The sequence below is a fragment of the Haliaeetus albicilla genome, chromosome 25, assembly GCF_947461875.1.
Source record: "Haliaeetus albicilla chromosome 25, bHalAlb1.1, whole genome shotgun sequence".
In the NCBI taxonomy this organism is placed as follows: domain Eukaryota; kingdom Metazoa; phylum Chordata; class Aves; order Accipitriformes; family Accipitridae; genus Haliaeetus; species Haliaeetus albicilla.
Window position 1 is genome coordinate 22603512 of NC_091507.1, and position 26541 is coordinate 22630052.

The window sequence follows — 26541 nt, forward strand, 5'->3', positions numbered from 1 at the left end:
ATAACAGACAGACAGAGAAACACTGATGTGGCCCAACAAAGACCTGCTCCGTAACGCACCTTGAGCAACTGAGTGCCATCAGAGGTTTCCGGAGTATATTGGCATTACCTGGAAAGGATGTGCCACCCAGGGAACTCAGACACTCAAAAGCTTCTTCAGATTTCTCCCAGATATAGCACTGGGTGGTTCACTGCTGGATTCATTCACCTGCTTATCCTTTCCTCGGAATGGACGTGCAGCTTGAATTGTGAACATCCCATGTCAAGCAGAGCCAACAACTTCCGAATCTGCCTGTCCAACTCTGTGACTGCTTACAACCGCCTTGTCCTCCAGAACAGCAGAGGCTGGGAGTACACAGATAATGCCACTGCTACTAGGGCTTATCCCCACCAATAAAGTCCCTTCTTGTTCCCTAACTGTTCCTCTATCAAGCATTTGTATTACCATTATTATCTGCTCCAGCACAGAAGCGCCAGATTCAGTCCCAAGTTCTTTCTAATGCAGACTGGTGGAGTTGATTTCTTTAAATGCTGCCAATAGCATAAACTGCATGGTGGTCCATGTCAAAGACATCTATTATATGGCAGCTTTTTTTGCACTCAAGAAGTCCTATATGGTTTTAGCTCTGAATGCAACTTACTTCAGTGTAAAAAAAAAAAATATTAAAAAAAATTACACACACGCCCCTACATACAGAGACAAAAAAATCTTGGTTTTCCTAACAGTTTTCTGGTTTTGTGACACTTATTGATGTGTCATGTCACCTCTGCTGTTTGAGATTTATTTCTGGTAGCCATCGTAACTGGTGTTCCCAGTTCACAGTATTCCAGTGTCACTACGGGGCACAGTTATGGAAATGGAGGGATGTTATGGTGTGGTACAAGGAACAGTTGAAATGGGAATTGCCTCTTCCAGGGTTCACACTTTTACAGTCAGTAGAAGTTCCCTTTACAGAAACTACAGAAAACTAATGACAAAATAAACCCATATGACTCATGTTTTGACAGGTAATCTTGAAAGGGATGGATTTTCAGAGAGGAAAGGAAGGTATGTGCTATTTGGAAATCAGATGTTATAATTATTAGTTAAGGTCACAAAATCTTAGTCAGTAGTTTCATACTTTCAAGATTTTCCAGCTGCTTATTTGTACTGTTTTCTTTTTTTCAGTTTATTTTAATACATGCTAACAACAACCAAAAAAAAAAAACCCCAAACACAAAAATCCTGTATGAGTCAGGAAATACCATTTCAATGACACTCTAAAAAAAAATCCAAAAACTCCCAGAGAGTGAGAGAATAAGGACTTTGAAACACTGCTGCAGCTATCTCCACATCTATCTCCCTTTTCAGGAAAACCAGCAAAGAATGAGGCTCTTAAAAGCAAAATTATATTTTTTCCTATAGCTTTTTATTTGATCAATGAGATAAGATAAGCATCCACAATCTGTAATGGAGTGTGGAATGAAAGTGTCAAACCTAAGCCTCAACAGTTGTTAAAATGGATGACTTACTTGTACCTGGGCAGTTTGCTGTGAAGAAACATAAATTTTAAAACAGACATACTTTAGATGTAGCACAGACACGGCTTTACGCAGCTGCCTGTAAGAAAATTGTCTGAAAGCTTTTCTAGCGGAGTATGATTACAAGGTACTATTGTACAACAGTGAGGAATTATTGCATACTGCACAAGTTTCAAAGGAATAAAAACTCTTCTTTAGCAAGATCTGTACATGCTACATAGCCTATTTAAATTAATCCAACTCAGTGTGATTTTAATATGGAAACAATAAAGAAAATTAACACCAGAAAAAAGTTGTGAAGTTTCACAGTGACCTAGAAGTAGAAATTGGAGCAGAGATGGGCATCCTGGGCTTTTTCTCACAAAGCAGTCCGTGGGGAAAAGCAGACAGCAGCATCACTAAATTTTAAGCACCTCAAGACTCAGAACATAAATGAGACTTCCATTATAAAGTGACTTAAGAATCTTTGCAAATGTTACGTGTGGCTCAAGATATTTTTTTCAGGATAACAGTGAGGCACTTTCTGCTGAGCGGTGAAATAACTGTAGTGCATAATAATGTTTAATGACCTGTTTCAGAGCATTCATAGAACGTAATACTAATTAAACTTCACCACATTCTGATTCTTTAATGCTAGACCTGTAACATTTTATAGCATGGGAAAGATTTAACACTCTTGTCATTCAGAGATACAAAGATTTCCATAGTTCCTGTGGGTCTTGAGCAAACATAATTCTGAAAACAAAGCTAGTGACCACTAAAAAATTCTCCCAAAACTCAGTGCATGTTGTTTTGCGCTTGAATTTCATGCAGGTAGAGTATTTATACACAGTTGCCCAGTTCCGTTTATGCCTACCAGCCTCCGCAACGTTTAGAAGACCCTCTGTAGTCAGGGATTTTGAAGTCAAAGTCTTAACATCAAATAGCTTGCCCCACGATTTCACACCTGTTTGATCCCACTGTATTTGCAAATGAAGAAGAGCACTTGGTGCAAAACATACGCAAAAAGGAGCCCCAGTGCTTAAGGCTGGAGTTAAATAGAAATATAGGTATGTCCATCCAAGACCTTCTTCCTTACTTTGGGAACACCTCATCTCTGGAGGTGGCTCATTTCTCAATCAGCGTGTTTCAGAGGTGCCCAAAACTCCACCTCCAGAAGAGAACTCCCATCTCAGGGGCTGAGCAAGGCAGCGCTTGCACACTGTCAGTCCCCACCACAAACCTGCCCGCTTCTTCTACAAGGGGTTTCTGGTCCAGAGCGCTCACCCCTGAGCTGGGTACCTGCCTGTCACCCCCCCAGCCCCCCAAAGGTGCCGTGATGATGGCAGGTGGGCTGCTGCTGCCGTTCACCTTCCCCTTGGAAGCTAAGAAGGAAAGACTGAAAATCGGCGCGATTTGGCAGCCAGCTGGCGAGGGCACCATGTGAAGCATGGAGAAGAACTCCACCCTTAATTATCCACAAAACCAATCCTGCCCATAATTACCAATAATCTATCATTACAAACCATAACTGTTTCCCATGTTTTTTTGTAAAACTAAATGTATTTATTCTAATGCCCAAATGGCTGCTAGACAGCATTTAAATCAGCAAGTCTTCCCCAAAACAGGTATTTAATTCAGCACTGTGATGTTCACACATCTCTGTAATGCTGTATTTGCTGCAAAACACATTCAGATAAAGAGGAAAGCATTAATCTGTGCCATGCAACACCATCAAAAACCACTGACCTCACCCCTCTTCCAGTACGACTCAAAAGCCAAAGGAAGAGGAACAAAACGCTTCCACCAAAGCTGCAGTAAAAAACATTTTCTCGTGGTGTTGCTATGGCCTTTTATAGTTCCCCATAGCGACTGACACTGCTTTTGAGAGCTGTGCAGAGAAGCACGAGGAACATTTCTGGTTCTGCGTCACCTCAGTGTCAGTGCTCTGTTAATGTGTTTTCCCTTTCAAGTAACTATCAGATAGAGAGTACAGTGTACTTGAACTAATTTCCCCTCCCAAATAACAGGTACCAAAAGGAAACCCATCCTGCCTCACTTTCAGCATGCAGAAAACAAAAGAAAAAGATCATCTGCACCCAGAACAGTCTTCACAGAAAGGGACAGTGGCATCAAAGCCCTCAGTGTACCTCCGTATACTTATTAGTGCTGCAATATCAAAATAGATGTTTTGCATGCAAGCGAAAACAGAATTTTATTCTGTGATACGGGTAAGAAATCAGTCAGATACATCCCCTTTTCTGGCAGACCACTGAAAGGTAAAGTTTGGCTCTGAAGGCAAATGGAGTCATTTCTGGCAATGCCTTTAGGATGAATCTTTTTCTCCCTGCCATAAATCAGTTGCAAACTACACATTGTTATACTGGAAAGCTACAGCATTTTTCCACACAGGCAGGCTGTTCAGAAAAGCAACTAGGGTATCCATTTAAGGTTTCAATGGCTTGGCATGATCTCCCACGTACTTTCTTTACTGCCACAAACCAAAGCAACATGAGAAATTTACAGCTTAGTATAGCTGATTAGTTAAATTGTACTCTGTGGTGCTGTCTTCCCAGTTAACATTAAATCACTTCTTTTGAAAATAAGATTAAAACCTAAAATTATTTAATGTACTTTAATTATTCTGAACAAATAACTGAGTCCTCCTTGAATTCATATAATTAAAATTGAAATTTATTTTGGGTTCAGAAAGGGAATAGACCTGTAAAGATTTCATTACTGAAAATATTCTTGACCCAAAAGCACAATCAACTAAAAGGTGAAGAAACACAAATATACGCACTATGTTTTCTGATCAGTAAGATTGCCTGGGGGAGAGAGTGTAGAAACGCATTTATGTTTATACTTTTGGAATGATTATGGACCAGGTACAGAACTACCTTTATCAGCAAGTTGTTCTACTACTAAAACACTGAAAATCATGAAATTGTATTATATTGTAGTATTACAGTATGAAATTTTTTTGTATTATAAATAATATACATGTACTTCTATAAGAGTATATGGTGTTCTATTTTAGGTAATATGCTCCAAAGCATAACTTCCTCTCCAGAAAATCTGTTGGAAAAACTATTTCTCTGGCATCAAAGACCAGGTTAAAGACTACAGACAAGTTGAAAAAAAGTGAAGAAGTTTTATTTGATGACACAGAGAACACACATTTCCTTTGTTCATCTAATGTTTTCTGGACTGATGGAACCAGAGCAGGAATAACATTTCCCAACTACATTTCTTCATTAAGAGTATTTACAACAGCTTGGGCAGGAAATGTCACCACATACCATCACACGCTGTCCATGCTGTGAATGCCAGTGATAACAGCTTTCAGTGCAGACTGCTGTATCATCTAATAAAATATTTAAATTATTGCCACTGATGCTTGCTTTTTTTCATGCCTGGTAGCAGAGAGCTACCAAACAAAACCAAATGTTGATGTAAATGACAGCCTTTTGGCACCCTGAAACTAAATTTACTGAAACAATGATTCATTTGTCATAATGCTTCTAAAGTCATAAATCCCACGAGAGGTAGCTGGGCAAGAGTGACAAGGGAAAATGCTTCTACAAAACACCTTTGTGCATCTGATGCCTATTTCCCCATCCCATAGACAGAAGTTTCACCAAGATGGCAGCAACAATTGTTATGGTGATGACTTGAGAAATGCCTTTTGTTCGTGGGCCTGTCAGATCGCTTCTCCATCCTAAAACCCAGTTATCAGGGGGACATAAGGTGCGTGTCCTAAGAGAGCGGGCTGGCAGCAAGCAAGGAGCCCTGGAAAAATTTCATCCACCCTCTGTCTCTCCCCCCTCTACAGTGAAGCACCCTCGCCTCTGGCAACTCTATGAACATTTTGAGGGGGAAGATGAGGAAAAAGTAGAGACTGCCCAAAGGCTGGGCGTAGGGGAGGTGCAGTCCATCGCTGGACAGATACTCACATTCCTCTCGCTGCTCTGCTTCCCATGTAGATGGACACTGAGCAGAGGGCTCTCTAATACACTGCATCACTAGGGTAATGTAGGTTATGATACCTTTGCATGGCTGTAAGGAGCAACCCGTGATCCCTGCATTGATCAGGAATAACCACTGATTATAGACAACCATAACTTTCAAACCCACCACCCTTCTGAATGCACAACACTTGTTTGCCAGGTCCTACAGAGCACTGATATTATTTATTGCAAAGTATTCAGTCTTTGCTAACTTGAGAGGTCCAAGTAATACAGGCACATCTGAATGAAACTGATACATTTACCTGAACCCAGACTGAAGCTGTGACGCTCTTGTTCTCTGCCCAATATCCGTGATAAAACAAAGGACCGCTAATTACAAAATATAAGCCCTACTTTAGCAGATTATTTCTCTCCAGTAAGTGCCATTGCTTTCATAAACACACCGTTTTAAGCTGGAAACAGTCTAAAAATGCTTATACATCATTACAATGGAACTTATTCTATTACTGCTTAGTTTAAAGGTGGTATTCAAATGTGGATTGTGTGTGAATTCTGTTGTAACTGGGTAGGCAAAATGTGAATGATTAAAGTTCCTTTGGACCTGCAGCCTTCTCAAGACACAGTGAAATAGGCTGTCATGAATATGCCTGTGGAATAATATGAAAACATTCTCTAGTCAATGTGTATTCAGCAGGAATATTGCATTCATGTTATTTTCATTTTATTAATTTTAATATGGAAATCAGAGCTTCATTACAGCACAACAAGAAATACATAATAATATAAAATTTCAGAGCACACAAATAAAATTATGCCTTACCAGCTTTCATTTCCCCACAGCACTCTGCAAATAATATAAACAGAAGTTGTGTTTCAGGATCGGTGTGGCATAACCAATTTTGCTCAGGCGGAGAGCCAAGAAAACACAAGTTCTAATCCCTACCCTTGGGCTCTCAATTCAGCAAGGCACTTATGTCCCTATGTAACTTTAAGAAAAAGCAGTGCCGTTGAAGTCAATGAGCCTACTTCACCATTCATGCGTTATCCAAGTGCTCTGCTCAGCTGAGGTGCTAAGCTTCTTTCTGTCATTTTTTTCACTTATAATGGGAACAATACTTAAGTGTGTCGCAGTGGTGCTGTGAGGTTCCTCATCTATATTTCTCCTAAACTGATGCAGCCCTAATACCACAGAACAGCAACGTTTCAGTCTTTAGTATGTTTACTTTTTTAACATAAATTCCATTTTACTAACATAATGCCTCCTGATTTTAAGCAATGCTGAGCACCCCTGTCTCTCTTTCACATTAGGAATACTGGAGGTATTACAAGAGTGCAGCTGAATTCTCCTCCCACCCCACCAGCCTGTGGTGAACTGATCTGAACTCGGCCACAGTCCCTCTGCTGCTTTGTACACACTGCTGCTGTCCTCCTCCCGAGCTTTTAGTTGAGGGGTTGCCTGTCCATGCAGACACAGCATCATTTCACAGTTGGACCAAGCCTGCCTTCTCTGTGTCCCTACAGCTTTGCATCTGGTGACTATCTAAAATATGAGCTGAAAACATTGCTTTTCTGTAAAATTCATCATTGTCCTATGCTCTTACTCACTCCAACTTAATTTTCATGTTTCTTCATGTCTTTCCTTATGTGCAGTTCACTTGTTTTATGGGGTAAGATCTGCCTTCTCAGTTGCTCATGACTACAGCAACATCCACAATGGATCTCCAAACCTTTCTAAAGGTCTGTGAAAAGTCAGCTACAATTTCTTGGGTCCAAACCACATGCTCGTCACCTCAATTCTTTCCCAAGTGGGCATCCTCTGTCCGATGCTCCCAGGAAGACAAGCAGCTACCTGTGCTGTGCTTTGAGCAAATGCTACTGTCCCGTGATCTCGTGTAAAATCAATATTTTACAGACACTGAGGCACATCAGCAGGTTACTCCTCAGTATCGCTTGGATATTGTTATGTGCCCATGGCTGCTGTGTATACTTTTGATAAAACACAAAGCCTTTAAAAAACCTTCAGATCTATAACGAGATGTAAAAGCCTGTAATGTTTGAGAAGCAAGGCTGAGACTGATTCAAACACATCCTAATGATGGCAACAACAGAAGAGTCTTGCCTGATTTTTTTCAGAAGTTGCTTTGTTCTATATGCTTTCAGAGTTCAAAGCACTGCAAACTTGCTTTCAAAATATTGCTTTTCATCATATGATTGTAAACTACGTTAGCTGCATATTCCAGTTTTGCACCAGAAGTGGCAAAATGCTGTCAACAGAGTCAAGACCTGTTTCACAAGGACCTGTTTGACCGTTTCCCAGCAGGGCAGTCTTTGTATACATCTACTTGGAGGTCATTTTCTTTGAGACATCTGGCCCCATTGCTGCAGCTGGACTGCTATCTATGTTCTGGTGAATCCAAAACTGGCTTTGATGTCCCTCTGTGCAAGATAGCCTTACCTTTAATTACGAGGGCTTAGACTTAATTTAAGAAATTAAGGTAGACTGACTGTAGCCCCTCAGTCCTACAAGGCTGACAGCACTAGATCTTGGAGGATGCTCTCAGTGGGATCTAAGGGGCCAACTGAGCAATCTGCTGTACTGTGATTCGCACCCATCTAACTCCATTGATTTACTGGAAGTTTCACTAACATATAATCAGCACAGGAAACTGAAAAATAAAAATCACTGCCTTCTCTACCACACAGAGGAGTCTGAGATAACACACAACATGCAGCTGCTACATATTGACATGGCCTGCATTCATGCCTATGTATAAACAGAGAAAGAGAACCAGCTTTCTACTTTTAGCACACTTTCTAGTACAAGCTGACTACATTCACTTCATTACAATACTTCCACCTAACACTAATAAGCATCCATACACAGGCTTGCGTAGCTGTGTGCACCTGGAGCAGCAGCAGAGCACAAGAGCTTTTAAAGCATTGCTTCACTGTAGTAATGAAAATAATTCAGCCACCGGCAGGTAGTGGACCAGTGGTTCAGGATCACTGTTTCTTCTGGAAATAAGAAAAGATTCACATCCTGGGCTGCATTAGGGAAAGTGTTGCCAGCAGGTAATGGGAGGTGATTCTTCCCCTCTACCTCACACTGGTGAGACACATCTGGTGTGCTGGGTCCAATGCTGGGCTCCCCGGTGCAAGAAGGACATGGACTTACTGGAGTGAGTATGGAAAAGAGCCACAAAGATGACAAAGGGCTTGGATCATTTGTCATATGAGAAGAGGCTGAGCACAGCACTGTATCAGGCATTTCCTCAGATACAAATAACAGCATTTCAGCTATAGAAAGATTTCTAAGGTTTCTTATCTCAGACCAACCTTAGCATTGCATTTCTAAATAAACTCCTCTCAGAAAAGCACAGACAACACCAGAAATGAAAAGGAGACAGGACCCCACTAACCTCTAAATGTCTAAACAATCCCTGCAAACTTCACTTTTCCACTGTGAAGTTGGGCATGGGACAGAAGCGAGCCATAAAGGTTTCAGCATTACAGTGTCAAGCTACCTTTCTACTGGTTTTCACCTTCCATCAGGTTGGATTTTATTCCTAGCTTGCTGGGCTCTCCTAGCCTATCTAGACAATAAATCTGTTGGCCTCATGCTCATAGAGATCAGTCCAACACTCTCTCACAAGGGCTTTTTGCGTAGCTACATACTTACTTATTGTAGTGGCCTTCTAACACCTTGGATTCCCACCGTACCACCTGCCTGCCATCTGTCTGAGGACCCTGCACAGGGACTTGCAAACCAAACTGCCTTTCAGGCAGTCCTCAACAGCAACCATTCAACTCAAATGTTACTGAAGTGCACAAAGAGGGACTCATTGCGTCAAGCCTTCAAAGCACATAGAATTTAGTGTGCTAAATAACGTATTATCCAAGCTCTTCCAGTTCTGGGAACAAGGATGGCATCTCAGCATAGCCTTCCATCTTTGGTTTTATCTTTGATGCCTCAGAAACAGAATAACACTGCTTGCATGTTATTTTTTTCCTCTTCTTCAATAAAGTCCACTCCTGTGCATTCAATATCCTCCAAGATTGAATCCTAGTCAATCACCCAAACTCTGACAAGTCTACCAGGGAAGCAGAGAACAAAGTAGCAATTAAAAAGTGAGGCCCTAGATGCCTCTGAAGAGTTAAGCTTGAAAACTCAGGAGTGGAGAGAGAGGGCTTTTCACACTTCATGAAAAGAATAGGGCAGACAATAGCATAAACCTTACTTCAACCAGAAAGCAGGTGAAACAGTCTTCCAACACTATAAAAAGCTGTGAAAAGCTAAGAGAAGCAGTAGTAAATGGAGATAAACACCAGGAGAACAGCTTTACAATAAAATATACTCCACCAAGCTTCCTCCTTCATCACTACACGGTGGTTTCGAGCTTTTTTTCGTACTAAAACCACCCTATGACCCTTCAGGAGTCCTAAAACCAGTTGTCTAACCACGGGCAAAAACAGTACTTGCCTTGGTATAAGCAGCTGGAGACTGGGGGGGGGGGGGGCTGCAGAGCTCAGATTTTGCTTCTAGGTGAACTCTGCTCCGTTCATCGTTCAAACAGCTCATGTGCTGCCATGTAATGGCAAGAAGACCTCCCTATAAGAACGACTGAGAGAAATATTTCTTATAAAAGAGTGACTGGTACCTCCGAGAAATCTCTGAATGGCCTATTAATCTTTACAACACACCGCATGCACAGAAAAAAATTGAAAACTTACGATGGAGAAGAAAGCTTCATTTAAGCAGTCCTTAGCGAGCAAACTTTCTGCTACCTTCAGCAGAGACATTAGCGCGGGCCAGGAGGGCTCCGGCTTGCAAACACGTTCCTGTGCTGAACAGAGTCCTCACTCATCACGACTCTTCACGGCCTGAAAACTGAGCCAAGTGTTTGCAGAACCGAAGTCTAATGTGCCTAATGAATTCAACCCCTTTGCTACTGAAAAAATAATTAAGACAAGCAATTAATCCATTTCCATTTTAAAATTAATACTGACTATGTAAGTGGATAGTTTTCACAAGTAATTTTCTAAATTTTAACGACAGTTGTTCACGTAAGTCACAATCAAATATAAATGAGGTACCGCGCAAAAGTAGAGAGTAGATGTTACAAGTAGTAATTTTCCTTTCTTATCAAAAATCAGAGTAAAATACTATTTATTAGCAAAGATAATCTGTACAGAAACTCTACTGTATATATGAAATGATTTAAAAATTTGCCCACAACCATAAACCCAAGTTTTCTAACAATTCTAGAATAGTAAAGTAACAGCACACTACACAAGTACTCAAATTGTTGAGATAATACTGTCAAATATCCATTTCCAGAACACGTTCACACTGTATTTTCAAATGTTCGTGAAAATGTGTGCTGAAACACTCAGGCATAAAAAATTAAATTCTATATTTTTTTTATGTTGAAATTGCAGGTCCTGTTGTAATCAAATGGAGGAGTTTATAAAGATAGAACAAAAGAAGCTAAGACCCCAAGTAGAGAGTTTCACATACTCCTCAATTTTTTTTTATAGTGACATCTTTCAGATAATGTGGTATTATCTTTCTCTAATAATTACGACAGAGTATGGGATACCTATACTTCCCAAAGTAGTATCTTTGCAACTAATGTATTACAATTTCTAGTTATTTTAATAAATTGGCTATCACTAATTAGAACATCTATTAAACTATTGTTGTTGGATCATGTGGTTTATTTTTTTTAATCTTACACTGACTTGATGAAAATAAGAATATTTCAGGAATATTCCTACAGTCAGTTGTAACACACCTCCATTCACAAGCCACAGGTAATTGTTTCTAACTGCTGCTGAGTTTCATCATGTGTATTTCATAGAGAAATGATTGAAAGGTTAGTCCCATCGGACTAATATATGTGAAAACATGGCAATAGTACTTGGCTTCAATGTACAGAGGAAAACAATATATCTAGTGGAAGTATCCTCAGAAAAAAGCTGATGGGACTCATTCCCCAAATCCGTTTTTCTCCTAAGAAGAGGGTCACCAGAACATACAGACTCAAGCAAGAGCAAGCAAGGAGATACCTCTGTTTATGCCCTCTAGCTGTTTGCAAAGGGTATTTTTGATTACATAAAGATACAAGATTTACTGGAGAAAACATTTTTTATTGACAAACACACACTAATAAATGAAGAGAGATGAGCAGGTTTTACTCCTCCATAAAGCAGAAAGAAGTTACTGGTGTAACATGAAACATCTCTAAGGATGTGATACTTCAGTTAGGATACTTCATTTACATATTTCCCTTAAGACAAATGGCAAGACTACCACCTGAAAAACAATTTTAACGATTTAATCATGTCTGTCTTAGGTATCTTAAATAAGTTTCTCTCAGCTCCCAACACATTCTTCATCTTAGTTGCAGAGTAAGTATGCACAGATGCTTCACAAACCACGTGGTGACGTGGTAACCCAGGGTCAGGAGAAGAAGTGTCTACCAGCAACCAGTAAAGAACAAGAAGGTTCTCTGACAGGCTACAAGATAACGGAGAACATGCCTGTACCTCGAGCATGTCACATGTATATAGGTGCCAGAACCCAGTAATAGCCATATACCGTATTGTAATCCCCCCTATGCTTGTAAGCTTCAAATGAGCACAACATTTTTACTGGCATTACCAGGAAGTTGCTGCCTTGACACTAAGTTCATCCTCATCTCTATTTAATTCTTCACAGTGTTAAGGCAATAACAGGAATCTGTTACTAAAAAGTGGAAATAGGCATATGGGGAAAACGTAACTTTCCTATTGCTTCTATGGGCCACGTGGCATGCCTGCTGGGCAGCTTGACAGAAATCCAAAGATGCTTCTGATGCTTAGACACATCTTTTGTGAAAAGCATGCTTAAAGAAAGTATTGCAGGACTAGTGATTTAGAGATTTCCCCCAAGTGATCACAAATCATCTCTCTGTTAAACTTTCTGCAGCTAGTCCATTCAGTTGCTTTGTTCGTTCAAAGGAGTATTAGCTGATTTAATATATCACCTTTCTTACTTGAATTTACTTCAAAGCCCTGTGTGCCAGCAGATCTAGCAGATATATCAGCTGAAACATGCTTAGTGTTTACGTGAAGTACTAAATTGTGCTTCAGCCTTAATAGCATCTTAATATGAGTCCCAAATAGGTATGCTTAACCTGTAACGGCATTGAAACAAAGGCCTTTGGATCAGGTCAGCAAGCTAAACGTCCTGAACCTGGTACCTCATAGATTCGTGGTCCTGTACAAGTTAGGAACCAGCTTTTGCAGAGCTCCATCCTTCATGAGAATACAAGTCAGTAACATGGAAAAGCTCTCTTCTTGCTATCAGTGAACAGCTGAAGACACTCCAGAAGCTCATGCCCACAAATACAGCAAAGACGCTAAAGATGCTCTGCCAGGGTGACTACAGAGCCCCAAATCACAGCACCTTCCTAGCAGATTAGAGATGACGCAGCATGACATCAGAGTCACACAAGACTGTCAGCAGCTTAAGGGCCTGGAAAGACTTAGCAGGATTTAAAGGAGAGAAAAACAATGTGGAGATTTGTCCTCTTCCTTTGTTAAAAGCAAGAATCTAGAGCATAAAAAGAAGCTAATCTCTGTGGAGCTTACAGGATCCCAAAAATACCTTGCCAGCAGATAAAATCAGCAACAGAAGAGAAAGCAAGGGAAAAAGAGGAGATTGTCCTGTTTTAAAGAGGTGATTGCTTTGTTTGGACCAATTTCTGTATGTTTGCTGGCTTTTCCTTCCCCCAGAGTTAAAGTCAGGCAGGAAAAGAGAGAGACCCAGTGCTTTCTCTCTTCTTGGAGTGGGTCCAGAGGAGGCCACGAAGATGACCAGGGGGCTGGAGCACCTCTCCTGTGAGGACAGGCTGAGAGAGTTGGGGTTGTTCAGCCCAAAGAGAAGGGTCCAGGGAGACCTTACAGTGACCTGCCAGTACTTAAAGAAGGCCTACAGCAAAGCCAGAGAGGGACTTTTTACAAGGGCACATAGTGATAGGACAAGGGGTAATGGCTTTAAATGGAAAGAGGGTAGATTCAGATTAGATGTAAGGAAGAAGTTCTTCACTGTGAGGGTGCTGAGGCAGTGGAACAGGTTGCCCAGAGAGCTGTGGATGCCCCATCCCTGGCCGTGTTCAAGGCCAGGTTGGATGGGGCTTGGAGCAACCTGGTCTGGTGGAAGGTGTCCCTGCCCATGGCAGAGGGGTTGGAACTAGATGGTCTTTAAGGTCCCTTCCAACCCAAACCATTCTGTGATTCTGTAATTCTATGATGATTCTTCCTCAATCTTAAAAAGAAGTAAGCCTTGAGAGCATTTTCTTCATTTAAGGATCTGTCACAAAGTACATGAGCAATAGTTTCCCTCCATGTGCCCCAAGGCAGCTCCTGTGTGGGGAGGGTGCTAGTGAGGAGGGGAGCCCACTTTAGTGTTCTGCACAACCCACGCGTGCATCGGCTTCCAAGGAACGGTAATTCCCGTGCAGCCGGCCAGTCTCCTCTACCCAGCTCTAACACAAAAGACGATGCAATGTCACTGCCAAACAAGGTCAGCATCCACGTGACACACTACCAAAAAAAGCTGGCAAGCCCTCGTTTCTGCTTTTGACAATCAGCTTCAATGGAGCGTAGGACATTAACCCCTCATCTACGGAGAGAAGCATTATTTCATAAAGCCAGCAGATACTTCTCCCTCTCACGGAATGAAAATCACGGGAAACATAATGTCCCCTGGACATTCAGAATAGAAATGTAGTTTCCAGATAACAGAATCACTACAGCACATGACTGGTGCTAGAGCTTACTAACTGAACAAATATCTTTCTGTCTTTAGGTTTCTAAGTCATATCCAGTCTGGAATGAGAGCAGCTGTAAATTATTACCACGTACGATTGTGCCATGCGCTATCCCTTAAGAACAGTTAGTCTCAAAGCATTTCTGTTTTTCAACATTACCTGGGAAAATAGTCACTGGTGACTTTCTCAAGCGGAAAAAGGGAAAGAGCTCATAGGCTTTAGAGTCACATATATTTTTACAACACAAAAGACACAATTAGATCCATCCTTCCAAACAAGCCTAATGCTCTCTTCACAGATAAACCCACCAATGCAAGGATTTCACTCTCTGTCAGTTTTGTGCAGCAACTGTCACCCTCTCCCAGATATGTGCAAAATGAATACAGCTAACTTATCACAAAGTTGACACATCTCCTCCCTCCGTTGTAAAGCCCAAACAGTCTTTCATGCCCTATTCAGTGGTATTTTGGAATTTTCTTATCCCTTCCAGTGCCAGATCCAAGTCACAAACTGTGCAGTGATAAGATGTCACTGCCTACCTGCCCAAGTCTGTGCTCCCTACCACACGTTGTTGACATGATGGATAACATAACGAAGAGTACTCTGCTTGAGCACATCTCACCCCGCCAGGTAGAGACAGCCTTTAGAAACACACAGCACATCCACAGAGTGATGTGTAATGCCCATGAAAAGACATGTTCTCCAAGAATATGACAGGAAGTTTGTAAAAGTTCACAGAGCATATAGCACTGCCAATTTCTATGGTGGCTTCTCGATGGAACTGCCAGCAGTCTTTCATCACCATATGTGTCCTTTGGTTCAGGTTCTCTGTACATAGTTATGCCCCTACTTTCAGACAGGCCATTATTTTGAAACCACAGACTCTCGCAGCTTAAAGACTCTTTGCTTCTTCGCACATTATTTTTCCTTTTGCTGTGCTGCCATCCAAGGCAGCCTTTACACACACAAAAGCTTGATCTCTAGAGACAACATTAATTCAGTGTTCCAAATAGTAAGATCCCTTACTACCTTAAATACTTTGGGTTTAGTTTTAAAAATAACTGCAAAGTTCATCTTTCTAAGCTCTGCATTCAACATTGAGAAGCATACTGAAAGAGGATCAATGCTCTCTTTCTCCTACTCATACAAGTCTCACTACAAATATACCTAACTGGACAGAGTTTCTATAAGGTGATGTACTGGTGCTACTCTGGAGTGGGTTGACATCAAAAAGTTGACTCCCAAACACAGTTTTGCAGGAGGATAAAAATTCGGACACTTACAAAGTTGGATGTTTTTTCTACTTAGTACCACAAAAGTGCTGGTCTGTTCTGAATTAGATTAGTGTTGAGATATTGAGGAAGTATCTTCAGCAAAATGTGCTTTCATGGCCAATAGAAGACAAAAATTGGTCTCCCAGAATTGAACCTTAAATGTCAAGATTCTCACTAGATTAGAGATCTCTATCAACTGGACCTTTTCTATATCCAGTCAACCCAGGACATTTGTACTCAAACTTCAAGACTGACAAGGATGCTGGCCAGCAATGTCAAAGTCTGACACCTCTAATTCCGAGTAACTCAACTATTACATTCTTATTCTATTAACTAGAGTATTAGCTGATTTTAAGTGTTGCAATGCTTTATTTAAGTTAACTGGCAGTAGAGTCTCATTCAAATTACTGTTCTGGTTTGAAGACCTGTTAAAACTATTCAATTTGTTTTAAAAAATATCATCACAGTAAGTCTTCTTATGGACTTACAAATTATTTTGTTTCTGTACAGTTAAGTCAGTTTATGAAGTCAATTGTTACTCAGTAATCCATTATCCATTTTACATATTTACAACACAGCCTAATAAAGCAAATGTAGAGTCCAATGCCATTTTATCCTTTAACATTTATTGGCATGTTTGTATTGATTTTGTTAAAAATTCTCAATTAAAGCAACATAATGTCACATTTCCAATATAGTTCAAAAGCAACATTTTCACATTTCCAATATGGTTAAAAACTTCTATGAAAGGCATTGATGAAAAAAGATTAAGACCAGCTCCAGAGACATTGGAGATGAGCTCTCAAACAGATAAATCAAGACATGTTTTACTAGCTGCTATGTGATATGAAGTATTTGACGCACTTTATAAATGCTTTGCAGCTGGATGTTCCATTTCCCAGGGAGACTGAAATTACATTTTTTTTTAACTCTCTAAGTTTTATATCTTTGCTGATTGGTAGAAGTATAAGCTGTGTTTTTTCTTCAGTGTAAACAGTGTATAGAAAAATGCTATATAAGTGTCTGAGGACGGCTGTTTAATACTTCAGATATGCTATCAAGCCTAGACCATGAAGATGATTACCCATAACACTTCAAATAATGATTGCCCTTAGAAGTTTTCCTTCTGCTATGGTACTGTGTAGTGGATGCAGCAGTTACTTCTTGCTCCAATTATTCTGCAATGGCTGCTATTTTGTTGCCTTCAATGTGGCAGTAGGAACATAATTTTTTATAGACTACCTTAATGCTAGCAAACATGGCCGGCTTAGGAAGCAAAACAGGGAAGTTTTTCAACTTCTATACTTTTACATTTGACAATAAAAAAGATGATCTGAAAACTTTTACAAAGCTAGCATTTTACTGTGAGAGCAGACCTGATTTCCCAGTGTTTCCCATCCCTTTCACACAGGCATAGATCTGATTTCAAATTAGTTACAGAGATATGTAAGTGATGGAATGCTCTGGGGAAATCAGGACCAGTGCTTTTAGCAATAAGCTAAAATTAAGAGAAGATTAAATTATTTTGCAGCAAGGTAAGAAAACCAGTGAGGGGAAAAAAAAAATCCATGGATTAAAAAAAAGAAGAAAAAAATACTGTCTATCACAAAGGCACAAGTAAATTTAGTAAAAAAATCGACTGTTTCATGCTGTGTGGGAGTCTTCTCCAGATTCCAAAGAACTGCCAACTTCTATTTCCTCCTGCACGTACGTACTCAATATACCCAGTAACTATTGGTCTGATTTTGCAACATGTATTCTCTCTGGCCAGTGGCATCAGAGGTGATGCTGGAAATATTTTGAGAGATCATTTGAACAAGAATTTACTTCCTTAAATATCTGAGCCTGATTCTTCACAGCTGTGCAAAGTGACTTAAAACTCCCTACAGTTGCAGCAGGCACTTTTTTTTTACATTTGCACCACTACTGTTGGGGGGTTGCCCGTGGCCCCAGAAACTTGCTGTGCCCGGCCACCATTTCGTCCACCCCTGCCCCAATTTTATAATCTAACCCGGAGGATGCCCTGGCCTTGGAACTGCAATGCAGCTGCCATGTCAGCCTCTGGTTTTTACCTACTTCCTGAAACCACCAGAGAAAGTGCGAAGTACTAGGCAGGGGAGAGTTAAGATCTTGGTTTCCCATTTGTAACAGCAACTTGGAGGAATTTTGCTTCAGCTCACTGTTTAGTTGATTTTCCTCTGCTTATTTCTGGCCCATTTTGAACCCCTAAAGGGTACTGAAGCAGGACGCCTACTTTCTTTCAACTCCCATAGCCCCTTAAGTAACCCAACTGCCAGCAAAATATTTTACTTTTATTGACTTATTTGTACTGTACTTGAGAGCCTCAAAGCAGAAAGATGCTGTTTCAACTATCTTTAAGAACAGTCTTGGTAAGCTGAATTACACTGTAAGATAACTTTACCTTCAGGGCATCACATGCACTGAGAAAACTTGAGTGACTAGCTCTCCTCATAAAGTAAAAGATTCCTATTTCAAAGCAAAATACTGGTATGCAAACAGCTACATTAAGAAGGCACTACACACGTTAGAGGTCTGCTCTTTTTTCTGGCCACATTTCGGACTGAGAAAGTAAGAGTGTGTTTATAGCAGCTGATAATTCAAAGCTTGAGCTTTGGAAAGCAAAGCTTTGTTTACAGAGCTCTTCCTGGATGTCTTAATAAAAATACTTGAAGCTTTTCATTTTATATGCACCACGTGGATGGAAGTACACCGATAAGGCAGAGTGCATTGAAAGCTGAGAAGGCAATAAAAATTAAAATCTGCTAACCTTATATTTCAGTAGAAAATAAAAAGTCACTTGTAAACAAGCTCTTAGTTTTCAAGGATTGAAGTAGAGACAGACGTGAAAGTATTGAAACTTTGGGCTGCTCTGAACTCTCATCTCTGCAATTTACCTAAAGAAGTACAACCTTTAACTAAAATCTACAAAGTTTAAGCAAACATCAGAATCAGAAGAGTAAAAGGAGGAAGGTCCATGAAACAGCATTCTACAGACATTCATCCACATATGGGTTGCAATTTGTGACCTTCATTATCATCATTATTGATAAGAATCCTTTAATATATTTTTCTTCTTAAGTATTATTTTTACACATTTAAAAGCCTATCAGATCAGCCTGATGCCAGATCTATTCTAACACCAGAATTCTAATATGAATAAATTATCCAGCTATGCCTTTACTGAATACTCTTTTTTAAAAAAAAGAAAAACTAGATGCAAACCCAGCCAAGGTGACCACAAACTACTTGAAGGCAAGGCTGTAAAATTTAAATACAGTTAGTGCAGAGAAAGTGAATGCATAAAAATACATTTAAAAGTTCTCACATTTAGACTAATTCACCTTATTTACCTTCTTATCTTAAAGGTCAGCTTTTTTTTTTCCAGTGGTAGGATGCATTCATTAGGTAAAATATGCAAACCTGAATATATCAATATTTTTTTGACTACAGGGTTTGAGGGCTTTTGATTACCTTATTGTCTGCAATGGCTGGAACTTGGCTTTTTATTGCAAAATAATCACGATCACCTTGTTTGCCTTACATCTGTAGGGAAATCCATACTCAGTAAAGAATTTATGCTCTACCATCAGCAGATACGTAAAATTTCAAGGCAAATGTGCAGTGCATCATTCAACCAACTTTGTCAACAGTGGACAACTTTAATTTGTGTGTTGTAAGAAGCAGCATGTAATTTATGACTGCACAGACTAGAAACGTGTTTCTTTGTGAACTTATAAATGCTAATTGCAATTGAAAATAACTACTTTCGTGAGTTACAGTGGTACATAAAGTTAACATGGGTAAACATTGTATTTATTTATATTGTAGTCTAATATAGGCATCAAGAAATTAGTTTGGAGGTCTTAGAGTTATTCGCTGCTAGGTAATTATTCATAATACTGCCAAATAACAGAATAGTACTTGGGCATGAGAAAGCTTATACTTTCTTTAGTATATAGCTGTCCCACTCCGGTGCTAGCAGTATGGGAAATATTTAACATTAGTGAAATCTAAAGACTGAGTTTGTTTTCATGGAGGTTTATGCACATACCAGAGCTTCATTAGAGCACTGTATACCTAAGTGAAGCATCTTTTCTGCATGAATCCCAGAACAAAGCATGCATTTCCATGACAAAGGTGAATCCAGCATCAGAAACATTAGGAAACATACTCCAAACACATTCACTAAATCTTATTTAAATGTAGCAAGAGAAGCAAAACTGCTCTTTTTAAAGCTGTAGACAACATGGATTCTCTGGAAAACTTGTTATACCTATTTGACCTATTTGGTGCTAGGATAACAGCACTGTCCAACTACAACCAAAATGTTTGCTCCTAAAGAACTCTGATAATACAATGTACCGCAACTCTGCTAAGCCTGTAATTAAAAAGCTAAAATCACCACCACATCTGTCAGTTAACTAGTCTCCCAATGAAACAAATGCCAACAACACATTGCTAGATAGCTTATTTTTCAACAAAACAAAAAGGGTCATTCTACTGAATAGACTCTCTGTTCTCACATTAGCAAGTACCAGTAAATGTTCTATTATATGCTAACATACATTTCATTCAAATGCAGTTGAAAATTTCATTGTATTATCATTCTTTTAAACACAAGCAATATTATTACTCTCAATTCAACTTTGGATGCAATATAAAGTAGGTTTTCCAGTTGTGAAGAAAACTGGAATTGAGTGCATGCTACATTTTGACCAACCAGCATTTACCCACAAAACCAATTTTTCATTTTACAGATTTTCTTCTAAACAGAGCTAATCCAATGAGCAACAAAGATGTAAATACATGTAATGTGCAAACATATTACTCCAATTACAGCAGTAAAAACACATACCAGTCTTAAAACCCTTTGAGAAATAAGACATCATATTTCTGAGAGCCAAACACAGAGGTACGTTAAGTGAATAATAAAAACACACTTGTGTGTACTAATTGGATAATGACATATATTGCTTTGACTGTCAGTTACCACTGTGCCTTTAAAAGTTCCTTTTGTTAAGCATGTAATTTCACTGTTAAAAATGAATAAAAACCTCTGCAACTGCCTCAAGACAGCCTTGCATATGGTACAGATCTAACTTCAATGTTACTAGGAAATAATCCCCATGGTAAGTCTTTGCACTTTACATTCTCATTTAGTTTATAGCTGCCTGGGGTACGTTCTGGTTTGGTTTTTTAAAAACTTTTCTGAAGCGTTGGGAAAGTTTGTAAGGAGAACAATACACCCGGTATTAATGTATTCCTTATTTTGGTTAAAGAGAGTGGGGTTCACAGACTCTGGGTTGCAAACCCTTTCCCTGTAAGAAAGCCCTGTGCAAAGCTGCGTCCGATTTGCCACCAAGACCCGGTCTGTCCTCTAGACCTCCCAGCAACTGAAATCCACAAGTAAGGGCACAGTTTGGACCTGCTGGCATGTCTTACACTGCACCTCCCCGGGCACTCTGAGGAGTGGTTTCAGTATCACCCCTGTCCCCCAGGCAGGGAGACGAGTCAAAATTAAACTCAATCCTGAAGCGATGTCTCAGCTCAGTGTTGGTGAGACTGATCCAAGTCTGCATCTTACACGTAAACAGACCCCAGATCGGCATTTTTGCATGCCTGTGTCTGCGTGCGGTTGTTTTAATCACCACTCGGAGCTCAGGACTATCAACAATTTAAAAGCATATCCTGATGGAGAGGAGGGGGAGGGAGGTAATTTCAGGTACTCAGAGTGAAGTTTACCCTCGACTCCCCACGAGCTGAGGCAAAGAAAAAGAGTCACAACAGACAGGACACGCTGCCAGAGTTTTCTGCCAGCCTCTCGCCTTTGCTCACACAACCTATCCGGGGAGCATCCTCCGCCCGTACCGAGACCTCTAGCATCGAGCCACAAAACGCAGATGCGACAACACGGTACGCCCCGAAACACCAACAAGCACCAGTGCCGGATCAAACCTCCGAAGGATCACCTGGCTGGTTGGGAAAAAAACCCACCGAAGCCCGAGGGAACATTTCCAAGAGCCCCTCGCAGCGCACTTGGAACGCCTCCCTCGCTCTTTGCCCCTCTCGCCCTCCTCCAGCCCCTGCTCAGCTCCAAAGCGACGGAGCCCACCCCATCCTCCCGGGGGCCGGGAGCCTGTTTCCCCACCGGCGCTTGGAAAATCCCCAGCCAAGTTCGCCCACCGCGCTCTCCGCCGCACGCCGTTCCCCTTACCCCGGAGCGAGGGCAGGCAGCCTACCTCCCCGTGCTCGGCGGTCCGGTTGCGTGCAGGGCGCGGAGTGATGGGGAGCGGGGAACTCTTCAGTGGTAATCAGCGCTGAGAGGCTGCTCCTGTGAATAGTGTACATCCTGTAGCAGCAGGCTCTGTTTCTAGCAGCTGGCAGCAGCCTTCGCGGGAGCAGTGATGAGCACAGCTTGAGATCTTCCACAATTAACCAAATATTGTATAGCAGCAACAAATCAACAACTAAAACCCGGCTCGCAAATAAAAGCAAAGTACAATTTCAGATGGGAGCTGAAAGCTTAAGTCACCGAATGCTACATTTCTTCTTCAAGATTATTCCAGCAAGCTCCTTCTGCTATTTTTACTGTACCATAATGCACTAGGTCTGGCTTTTACCCTATTGAAAGAACATGAATATATTATTATCCACACAAAAGAGCAGGTTATTGTTTATGAATTACCAGCCTTCCCAGCAACAAAGGCTATTTTCATAAGAAAACTCAATTTCATTTTAGCTCCAATTTGATTACCAGCTGAAGAAAAGCAGCCCTGCGCCTAAACCTCAAAGGATTTTTATTCATACCATTGAATGGGCTTTATTGCTTCCTTTTCAAAACTGATGTAGAAAGCTTTTAGAGTAAAACATTGACAAAAAATTATTGCGCTGCTATTTTGTGCAATAACAGAGCTGAAGAGGGGCAATGATTTCTCAGTCATCCTTCACTGTACTTCAGAACAGTAAAGGCTGGAATTAATGACAGACCATAGAGAGGAGCTAAGCCAAGGTCTCACAATGCATGTCAAATCTAAATGATCACTATACATTGAAAAGACCCAAAAAAGCCTGCAGCTGATTGATTCATGGCTTTCACAAGAAAGACAGGCTTGAAGAGTTTATTGCACCACAATTTACTCTGAATTATCATAAAAATGAATGTAGAGGCTGAATGTCACCCCGGCACACTCCAAAAACACACATCCAGGGACAAAGTTCACCCAGGAATTATAGCAGTGCTGTTCATGCTACTATAGTTAAGGGTCTGTCACTTTTCTCCTATTATAGGGGGTTTTAGCTCAGCTGTAAAGCTGTGCTCCAGAATAAAACTTGGCACAAAGGTCTCATTTTGAGGGAATATAATTTTTTTTAAACAAATGGAAAAGAAAAAAACCAACCTTCCTGGCTGTTTTTAAGTTAAACATTTCTAAAAGCTGCTTGCTAATTTCTGAGGCTTTTTAACAATTGTATAACTCAAGATTGGGTTTAGGATTCGAATATTTTTTTCTTTAAGAAATAAAAATTAAGCTGTCAGACCATAAAGGGCACAAATTGGTTTTGCTGTATCAGACAGAAAGATTTTAAAATTATTGATTTTGTAAAAATGGTTTATAGAACACGTATGATAGAAGAGTGGAATTGAACTCTTAGTACATGGACTTTGCCAAAGACACCTGGATGCTGCAATATGAAAGCAGCGTCTGTACCACTACGATTTGAATTGGCTCAGTCACTAAATTAAGAAGTCTCCCAAAAAATTCACATACAGCAGATCAGAATGACTCAAATGCAGCACACAAGACTACTGATTCTGAGGCAACTTCTCTATCTTTACACAGCTACAGTAAAAATGCAATTAATTCATTTTCATCTTTCAATGATTTGACATCAACTTTTGAAAAGCAAAAGAGGAAAATAAACTGTAGTTGCTACCATAAGTCCCATCTGGGGCTCTGACTAACACAGAAATTTTGAAACCTGAATTAGTTTTACAAGTAAACCAACAATTTTCGGCTCATACTATATTCCTACCTTTTAATTCATTGTGCATTTTTTAACTTTACCTGCCCTGAGCAGAGATTGACATTTAAGGCATTCCTCTCAATCTCATATAGATTTCAGGGGAAAAAAAGGCTGTCTTTGGGTGTTCATCACTCGTAACTGTAGTGGAGCCCAAACCTGGAATTGCAGAATAATCTGAACTTCCTTTCTGGTTCTTTTGCAGAATGGGCACAGTTTGCACCAAAGAGCTGAAAGAGCAGCTCTTGCTAAAGGCAGATGCTACTCCTGAAGTTCATATCTAGGTCCAAATACATTAAAGGTTAAAGGGGTTTGGTTCTTGATGCTCACTTCAGTGAGTCAGACGTGCTGTACTGGGATGATCAGACTGCCAAAGTCCTTTGTGAAGTGCAACTGAGGAAAAAAAAAACCAAACACACCTGTTCTTGTACATTTAGGTATGGAGTACTTTCACTGAAAAATATCGAGAGAGTTTCTAAAAGCAAAAGCAGCCTGAAAAACACTGCTTCAGTACCAGAAAGAAAGAGCCTGTACATCAAAAGAACTAATTTTGAGTAAAATATTGCAGTTTTGTTTTGTCACAGCTATTTCTCAGTCAGGTAGCTCCCTACAAAATTCGGTGTACACACAGACCACCATCAACTCACAGAAGCTGAGTACAAAGAGGTACTTTAAAATTCCAATATACTGCTATACTTGCTACACAGTCTCATCCTACTCACACCTTCAAGTGTATTCATTACCTCATTTTATTTTTTACTGTGTTTGAAACTTCTCTGAAGAGTTAGTGGCAATGGCTATGCATTCCCTTGAGACACAACCAAACACTGGCAGACTGATACAGGAAACACAGGAAAATTTTGTGTCCAGACCAAGAAAAAAAAAGAAAGACAAAAAGAATGGCATAGACCATGAACAATTACTCAAAGTTTTTAAATTCAAAGAGTTCTAATTCCACAGGTTTTTAATACCCATAAAACATTGAGAATGTTGTATGCTTGTACAGGTATGCCTGAGCAGAGAGAGGAAGACTACAGCCACTTACCTTCTGAAAAACAGTAGTATTTAGGGAAGGGAAGTATACTGTAACTAGTGAAAAATATTTGTCCAGATACAGCAATTTGAGTTCCTATTCCCGAAGCTCGTTGGCACATCAAGGTGTTAAGAGCACCTGTACAACACCACTACCCAGGGACACAATTTTTAACCCAAATTCTTATATTCTTGACACCATTCTGTGTGGAAAAGCTACTGAAGATCAGGAGAGTACTGAGCATCAAAAGAGATCTCACACCGTTGCATAACATATTTAAATGTGTGTATGTGTGCATATGCAGAGTATGAAAGTGGTCTCCAGATATATCCACACACAAAATCTAGCCGGTTTTGCAGTACTCTCATAATTTGTGTGTATCTGTTATTTGCAGTCATGTGCACATGCACATTTTTGTTTACAGCAGATGCTTTCTGAAAATATCTTTTGTCTCTAATCCCACATTTTTAAACATAGAGGATCTGAGAGACTAGGGAAGTCTTACAAATAGACAGTATTTTAATACATTGCCATGCCCTGAAATGCTGAGCTGACAGAAGGTTCAGACCCTCTTGGTAATTAATGGCTGCCCCCTGCCCCTTCTCCCACTTGTTAACACTTACTATCTTTGTTTGGGACAGGCAGCATTCAGGGCAGGTGTGAAAAGATTGGAGGTGGAAACCCGTGATGGATTTCAATCCCTCAACATACACGAGAGCTTGGCATTGTGGAGCAGGGAGATGTCTTTGAATGCAACGGTCATGGATGTGCATTAAGCGCTGTGCCAGGACAACAGTAAGTAGGGAAATAGCCCCAGGATTTGTCCACACTGTTTCATAGAGCATTGCACAAGGAAAGCAAGGGAAGCTGCCAAGCCACCAGCTAAGTACAAGAGATGCTTAAAGCAAATGGACTTGCCTCTACCGGGTCTTCCTCATTAATCTTTCCACATCCCTCCCATGCCTTCATCCTTTGACAAAATACAATTGGGATGCCCTTAAGGTCACGGAAGAGCAATACCAATAGAAGGTTTCTAGCAGACATTGCCCTGCCCCAGGTCTCTTTCTGCTCCCATTTCATCTTTCCACAAGCCTTTGCCATAGACCCTTTTGGTGTTTCCCTCCTCATCCCCATCACACCTCTGCTGCAAGTAAAGGCTGGGCTTTGACTCTCCCTGCAGCTCCCGACCCTCCTTTTCCCTTCACCTCCTCTCACTTCAGTGACTGCGGTGGGAGCGGAGTGCCCTAACACAAGAGAGAGAGGGAATAAGCGTCTCTGGGTGCAAACCTGGGATGTGAAAGCCGCCCTTAACTCAAAAAAAAAAAAAAGGCTTAAGTGCCTGACCTGTCAGAACTTGACTAGTAAATTCACTACTTGGCCAATACTGAAAAACTGTCTTTTGCAAAAGGTGGTGACACAGTCTGTTTTAAACTGTTTGAAGCAGCCAGTAGGTGATCCCTGTCATTTTAAAGATGGGCTCACTGTTTTATCATTGCCTTACAAGTGCGGGCCAAAGCACTGTCAGTCATCCTGGTGCTCTCCCAGATCGCAGGTCACCTTGCACTTCAGCACTCAGGAGGTAAGAAACTCTTAAGGAGAAGTTACACACAAGAGACCTACAGGTAAAGGGGGGGATAGGCTCTGCAGAACTTCAAACTGCAAATTCATTTAGTCTTTTTATATTATCTCCACTTCAGCTAGGATGAGATAGATTTAATTCAGATTAATTAATGTGTTGACTTTTTATTATTCCCACCTTTTTTTGTGTGTGTGTGTGGTCTCAAGGAAAGGCCTTAGACTTACCCCTAACCTAAAATAAACATCCTCTCAATTTTTTTATTCCTCCCACAGCCGAGCCTTCAGCAGCCATTCAGCCAGCACAGCTGCTCCCTTGCTCACCAGTTTGGG

General features: G+C 40.5%; 1 long non-coding RNA gene across 1 annotated transcript in view; it reads right to left on the bottom strand.

Moving 5' to 3' along the window:
• The window catches only part of LOC138681952 (uncharacterized), a 401827-nt gene extending 379731 nt beyond the window's left edge, over window positions 1–22096 (bottom strand). Inside the window, exon 1 of the long non-coding RNA XR_011322185.1 lies at window positions 21796–22096. This is a non-coding gene — a long non-coding RNA (uncharacterized lncRNA). The remainder of the gene's footprint in view (window positions 1–21795) is intronic.
• Between the last annotated feature and the right edge of the window lie 4445 nt (window positions 22097–26541).